This window comes from Haemaphysalis longicornis, unplaced genomic scaffold, assembly GCF_048455015.1.
Source record: "Haemaphysalis longicornis isolate Haplotype H1 unplaced genomic scaffold, Haemaphysalis longicornis Haplotype H1 scaffold_9, whole genome shotgun sequence".
Taxonomy (NCBI): domain Eukaryota; kingdom Metazoa; phylum Arthropoda; class Arachnida; order Ixodida; family Ixodidae; genus Haemaphysalis; species Haemaphysalis longicornis.
Genome location: NW_027526460.1, coordinates 141,955,040 through 141,962,533, shown reverse-complemented (window position 1 = coordinate 141,962,533; position 7,494 = coordinate 141,955,040). Strand labels below are relative to the sequence as shown.

Here is a 7,494-nt window from a genome sequence, read left to right as displayed (position 1 = left end):
GCTATATCTACTGTATTGAATCCGCTTTGTACGAGGCAAAAGACCCCCTTTACAACAACAACCCGAGTGCTCATCCCTCTGAGGCTTCTACGTATTATTCTCATGAGGCCTGAGATGGGAGGAAAAGATATGCTCATAAGAAGTTTAAAACGAAGTGAAAATGCAAGGAGACATCGTAGTTAAAAAAAACCCTGTGTGTGCTTTGCGGAGCCTCGATAAGAGTGTAGATTTCGTCCGCCGCTATAGCTCAGCGGCAGAGCACTGGTCTCGTAAACCAGGGGTCGTGAGTTCAATTCTCACTGGCGGCATCGTTTTTTTTTTTTCTTAGTGCAAAATTGTACTTTGAAGCACCTCGCATTGTTTCAAGACCAATGTGATTATGAGGAAGATGAATAAATTAATATTTCCCAGGTTAACAGAGGGCGTCGGTTGCTTGAGGAGGACAGGCGCCCCTATTCCAGGGCTCTTTGGGTCTGGCCGCACGCTATGTCCGTCGTACCAGCTGTCGCTGATCTTCATGGTCTGAGGTCAGCAACGCACCTTACCGCTGTTCAGGGTATTCGGGGGATGTAAGAGACGTCGGCGCAGGTGCAGGAAGGGCGTTTGTTCGAAGGGTGCACGACGTAGGGCCTTCATTGGAGCGGGAAGGTGTTGGTTTGGAAGTGACGCAACAATGTCGCGTCTACTTTCACGGAATATTTGTGCGGAGGGCGATAGGCTTGTCGGGCGAGTCGCGGGTGCTATAGAATGGCGTTGTACTGCCGCTGTACGGGCTCAGGATAATGATCATACAATGGGTTCGGCAAGCCATTATCTCGGCCGGCAGTGCTACCGTGCCGATTGCGACGAAGAGAGTCGTCTCCGGAAGTCCTACTATTGTGGCAGTGCGGGGGAGGGGTTCTGGCGTCTTGCTGGCCAGAATGCGGTGAACCTCGCCCCTTGCATAGCTCCGGCAGGCGGCTTGAGAGTCAGTGATCAGGGGTGCGTGTTTTCTGCTGACGTGGTGGATACGATTGCAATGGCTATGGCTGTTTCTGCCGGGCTTCTTGTGCTGACGGAAGCCGAAGCTGTCCGGCAGGCCAGCGTCGATGACGGAAATGGCAATCGGTGGCCGACGCTCTACTTTGCTGCGTCAATGAACTTGGAATCTGGATGACTGCCGAACTTTGAATGAATATATTTGGCTCAAGCCGATCTTCCATCTGTATGGTGGTCGTCGGGTATTGGTGCCTCGTTGGGTTTCTTTCTCAGCTCGAGGCATAAAGTCTCCATCACTGTGCGCCCTCCTGCATTGGTGGAATGTCCCGGTCGTATGCCTGTAAGAATGAGTGCGAGACGTTTCGGCTCGCTTATAAGGCGTGCTTTGACACGCTCTTCCATCGTGTTGTAGACGCCTAAGGAGAGGAGAGTGGCAGTTGCTGTGGTGGGTGATAATCCTTGAGTTTTTTTTTATAAGCCCTGCAAAAAATAGCCTCAGAAATCTTGATTTCAAGACACGGAGCTGAGTAGGTGATCCGGCTGATAACTAGGCCCTGAATAAGCCGCGTCACGTCTGACTCCTTAAGCCCGTGATGTCTTTTGGTAATTAGGCCGACCATTGTCATTATTTGGGCTGATGGTTGTATGAGTTGCTGAACTGTGCATCTGCTCTCCCTATTTTGCTGCATATGCAAGCCAAGGATGCGTGCTCGGTCGATTATGGCGATCTCTTGCCCGTACAAACTAAGTCTCGTCTGGGGCTGCTCACATGCGATTCCTTGTGGCAGAAGTATAACTAGAGCTCTTTCCGATTTCTCCTGCACGCTTTGGAGTCCACTCGCTTGTGCTTATTGTTGCACTGTGCGTATGGAGCTTTGAAATGTCTCCTGTATCTCGCCATCCGGCCCCCTGTTGGTCTAAATCATAATGTCGGCGGTATAAGCTGCACGATGGATGCATTCAAACTCAAGCAGTAATAATGGGATCTTCATCACGGCTATACTAAAAAGGTTGGAGAGCGTACGGCGCCCTGTGGCGTGCTTTGTTCGGATGCTAATGTTTTTTTGTAGAGATATTCGATTCCTATTGTGGCCGTTCGGTTCATCAGAAAATAACCGGATTTTGTAGGTTGTACCGGGCGCATAGAGGCGTGCGAAAACGTCGACAAAAAGATGAACTCACTGTGACTTTGCTCAACATAAGGTCATTTATGGACTCCTTCATAAACCCCACCAAGAATCATGCGGCACCACATTAACGCGACCGCTCTCAAGCAGACGCGTCCACACAACGCACAGCGCGCGTTTACGTAGTAAATTTGAAGTTGCGAAAATCCCTGCAGTCAGAATAAATAATATACGTGCTGCTATTGTAAACAAAACAGTGAGGTGTCTAGAGAATTTCTTTTTGGTTCAGGCACTCATTGACAAAGCTGGACTATGCTAATCAATAACAAAATGCTTGAATGACGAATGACGGCTGGTTACAGCCCAGGATCGATGAACTATCCATTTAATAAAAAATGTATTTGCACAAGCCCGTGATGTGGCGTCTGATGGTGTATTTCAATTATCAGATGTCATGAAATTGATAATTACCTAATTTCGTTTTTTCCTCATTTCGTACGCATAGGGTACGCATGCAGGGTATCCAAAACTCAAACAATGCATAGTGTGTACTGTTTGACGGATCCTGAAATGTCAAACAAAAAATTCAGCAAGGATAGAATTGCCCATTAAATTTAATTGATATCAAGAGAGGGCGATTTGACTCGAGACAATTTCTTTTTTGATGTCGCATTTCTTGCACTGCATTTATTTACTAAAAACTTGCGCGAAATATTCCAAGCCAGTTTAGCACATTGTACTATCAGGAAAATCGAGAAAAAAAAAGAAAGTGAGGCATCTAACAGGCCAATTTGTTGAAAAAAAAAGGTTCACACATTTACATGAGTACAATGCAGGTGCAGCCCACACGTATACCTTTGCAGAAGCACGAACAATGTTTGTAATGTCCACATGACGAGATATTCTAGCTGACAGTAAACAAGAAATCCTGAAAAATACCTCACTCCACCAAGACAGTTTCGTGTGAACCCATACGACAGTTTCGTGTGGCCCACACCACAAATGAAACCTAACATGACATAAAAAGTATCAAAAAAAGATGGGAGCAATACACTATTACCTAAGCTATTGCAATACACAGCTGCTTCCACTGACTCTCACCAAAACGCCAATCCACTATGTTTCCAAGGGAATGTAGACCTCCTTTAATGACACCACAACATCGCCTACACTTAAAGCCCGCTTGTTCAACCTACCAGAACGGCCTCTCTAGTGTGACGCCAGTTTCTCAGAAACAGTCCTCACACCACAATTTATGACAGATAAAACGGCAAAGAGCAAAGCACGGCAGGTGTTCATTACACGTGACAAACAAGACCCGTTTTGTTGAATATACATACACATTGTGTAAAGATGTGTCACAACAGGAAGATGCTTCTGTTGATTCCATAATTACTAGACCAGAACAGTCACGGGCATGTGGATTGCCTCCTTTAGTAACTCCATGACACTGACCACACCTAAAAAATTGCCCCCACCTCCCCGAAGGGAATCGTGAGGAAGTGCGAATGCATTTCTTGCGCCGAGAGTACACGGCGTAGTAATTGTGCCATCGCCTTGAGAGGCGCAGTACCGGCGAGGGGGAGCTGTCAGGCGAGGGGAGAGGCGCAGCGATTGCTCCTCCGGTGACTGCGCTGCCGATGTCTCCCTGAGTGGTTACGATCGCGTGACCCGGGCCCTCGCCGAGAGAAGGGCTGGTGGAGTGGACGTCTTCCTAAAGCGCTACCGCCCCTTCAGTGAAGAGCTCAGGCGACAGCAGGACCGGACCCAACTCCTGGTCTTACAGCGCGCCGACCTCGCTCCTGATGCATCGCCTCGAACGTGTCCCACTGACGACCCGTGCTCCTTCGCTCGGAGTGGAAGCCGGGGCGAGTACTGCGGCGTGTGCTTGGTTGGACACGTCTACGCCAACGTCCTCTCGTATGCCGTGTGTACTTCGCCGCTCAGAGACGACTCGGGGCAACGGTCAGTACGGCATTAAGGGACAGATCGTGAACGTGCCCATCGACGTTCCGAGCGTGGTGGAGTGTCTTCCGCGGCTGGTTCCCGAGGACGTTGCGATAGACGTGCACGTGAAGCGGAGGCTGGTGAGTCCGGCTACGTACAGGCGCGGACTAGTAAAGCGTGGTAGCATCTTGGCGTGGTTGAAGCACCTGGATCCGAATTCGATGCGGTACAACGTTGCGGAAAGCAACATGATGATGATGCGCACTTATTCCTGGCCAATCTCCCACGTGGGTATGTGCCATGTCAGCGGCCAGGCAGCGCGCGCCCATCTCCCCCCGTTGCTAAGGAAGACGAAAAGCGCGCGCACCCGCAGCTGTTGCTATGCGGACGGCGGAAGGTTCGGGGTCGCTTATAAAGTGCATTCGCACTTAAAACCTGCTTGTTGAGCAACTTACCAGAACTTCCTTTCCCTTATACAATGCACGCGCTACAGAATATCTTTATCAAATAAAACAGGACACGCAAAACAAAGCATACATCCCTTGCAAATGACAATATCGTGCTTGCATCGTGGAGTCGGTTTTTGAAGCACACGCTACTAGGATAGGATGGACAGCCAAGGGCGTCGATGGTATCAAGCGACCATTGCGATGAAAGCTAGAGGTGGGCGATTGGTAGATTACCCTACCGATTAATCGATTAATGGATTAATCACGACAATTTTTTGCCAGTTAATTGGTTAAACTCACGTGAGCGCATTAAACCAAAATCAAGCTCCCTAAAAGCTCTTCGTAAGATTATCGCACGCTGTCAGCTTACATCATAACAGCCCGCTCGTATAATACCATAATTAAAGGGACATTGAAGTGAATTTGTCAAGCTCCCGTTTTCGCTTGCACTGCGTAGACTGGCTCAAATTAGCACACTTTTCATCGTTTATCCGGTTGACAAATCGGTAATTATTTTACACAGCGCGAAAGAAGAAAAAAATTCCCCCGCATTTCCCCGAAGGGGAGTATGAGGAAGTGCGAAGCACGGGGTGATGCTATGGGGGAGTTTGTTGAAGTTTGGTGGCATTTTGCCCGTTAGTTACATTAACACCCCCTCGTGATCACGTTCGGCTTAACACGCCTCGTTTGTCCCTCTGCGGAAATCTTGGTGAATTAACGTGTATGTTCGAGAGGAGGAGCGCACCGCACCGCAGCGCACCGCAGCTGCGAAGCGCCGACCGGAGTGAAGGGAGAGGAGGCGCAGTCACGTGACAGAATGCAGAACTAGCGGGTTTGTAGTATCACGTGTACACCACGCAGTTATCAAGCCGCTATACGCCGCTGAGTCGCCAACGCACGCCGCTGACGACGTAGTTTGAATGCGTTAAAGATATAAGGCGCGTTACTAACACTGATATCAGCGTCGCGTCCGTGGCTTAGTCGGTAGAGCGTCGCGCTGCGGCCGCAAAGTCCGCAGATCGAAACCTGGCGCCGGATGCTGTTTTTTTTTATATAGTGTAGTGGCCTGGCTGGCGCGCCGAGAGAGGGTGTTGCGAGCTGGAGAGTAGTAAAGGGGCTTTAGGAGAGTAGGCGAGGGGGGAGAGGAGGCGCTATGCGAGCGCGACGATTCAGGCTCGCTTAAGAAGTGCATTCGCACTTATTCCTGGCCAATCTCCCACGTGGGTATGTGCCATGTCAGCGGCAGGCAGCGCGCGCCCATCTCCCCCCGTTGCTAAGGAAGACGAAAAGCGCGCGCACCCGCAGCTGTTGCTATGCGGACGGCGGAGGGCTCGGGGTCGCTTATAAAGTGCACTTAAAACTACTATGCGTGGTTTGCGGCGGCCGAAGCAACTAACGCTGTGACGTTGGGAGGAGGGAGCACCGGGATTGGACGATGCTCAAGGTTAGCAATTAAACAAGTTTCGGTTTCGGTTTCGGTTCTGTAAAACACAACCGATGGCGTTGTTGGATGGGCATTCTCAATAACTCAGTAATCATCGTACCGCGCTTCTGCCATGTTGTCGGCTGTAAAATGCGCAAGATAAGCCTCCCAGGACGGCTTGGAATCGTAGCATTCACTAGCCGAGGCCTACGCAGTGCATGGACGCCCTCCGCGTCCCCGCAGACGCTCAAATGCCATGCGCTTTTCCCCCATATTTGTAGCTTGCCTCACTCATGCCTGTATCGTAAAAAGCGTGTTCGCACCAAGCCAAGGGTCTGTGATTCTGGCCTGTGCCCACTGCCCGCAATCAGTCGGTGCTTATAGCAACAGCACGCCAACGAGAACTCGCTAGCGCGCCAGTGCCAGCCTGCGCGCGTTCTGTGAACTAGTTCGTTGAGCAATGAACGTTGCGGCCCAAAAAAAGGTGAACTCAGTATAGAAAACATCGGCGGAAAAACAAAGCACGTACCCGCGGGGATTCGAACTCGCGACTTGCGAACACTTCCGATGGTATACCTAGCGCTCCAGCACACTCGGCCAGGCGGGCTCTGGTGACCTTGGTAATATAAGGTATATAGTGTATAACCAGTGTACACTTTTATTTAGTTTCGGTATTTCAAGCAGCTTAGGTGACTATTTGTTGTTTTGCGCTGGTGTAGTAAGCATCCCCCAAGTTTCCACAATATATCAGTAGCAATTGCATTTCTTAGACGGAAAAGCGTTCGCAGATGCGTAGTCATGCTGCAGACCGCTGTGCTTGTTCGCCCAGCGCAAAAAAGTGCTTCCCGCACCCTAGTTTTACGCTATACGGTAAAAATATCAGTTGGTTTTATTTCCTTAGTACCTATATTGACTTCGCTGACTCGTCTCCCGCCTTCAAGAGGCCTTATATTTTCCTACTGGCGTACCAGTCAGCGAAGCGTCGCATGTGCGCTTGTGGAGCGCTTGTGTGAAGCGACCTTGACTTGGAGCTAGATACAGTGTACAAACTAACCAAGTAAAGAAAGGCACATTCTTCCATTCACAAACGTGTCCTGGCTTCGTTTCAACTGAGCGAACGAATTGCAACGACCCGTCAGCGGCCGGCGGACGAAACGCTAGGCCGACAGACTCTGTCTGAAAGCCGGGGAGCCGTGCAGTAGCGCAGCCAATTGCGAGCTGAGCTCCTCCCGACGTCACACGAACACGCCACAGAAAATGGGCGAGCGTAAAGAGAGGAGGACAGCATTTTCGAATTAATTTTTCTACTAAATAAAATCGCGTAAACGCGCCCAGAGTGGTCGAAACATGGCCTGGGGACTCCGGACTACAATTTGCGCTAGTAATCCCGCAATGTTTACATATCACTTCAGTGTCCCTTTAAAACCGCGCGTTTGAAGTGGCAACGACGAGAGTCTCCGGGTTCACTTCTTTGGGAAATAGAGACATTAAGCACGCGTTGTAGCCATATCTACTGCGAAGGGATCTGTTTAGCATGCCTCCTCAACAACCACACACATAGACGATGATT

The 7,494-nt window shown here is 50.0% G+C and overlaps 1 non-coding gene across 1 annotated transcript; it reads left to right on the top strand.

Moving 5' to 3' along the window:
- The first annotated feature begins 236 nt into the window (after positions 1–236).
- On the top strand, positions 237–308 carry Trnat-cgu (transfer RNA threonine (anticodon CGU)). The gene has a single exon. It is a non-coding gene; the product is annotated as a tRNA-Thr (tRNA).
- Positions 309–7,494: the final 7,186 nt, after the last annotated feature.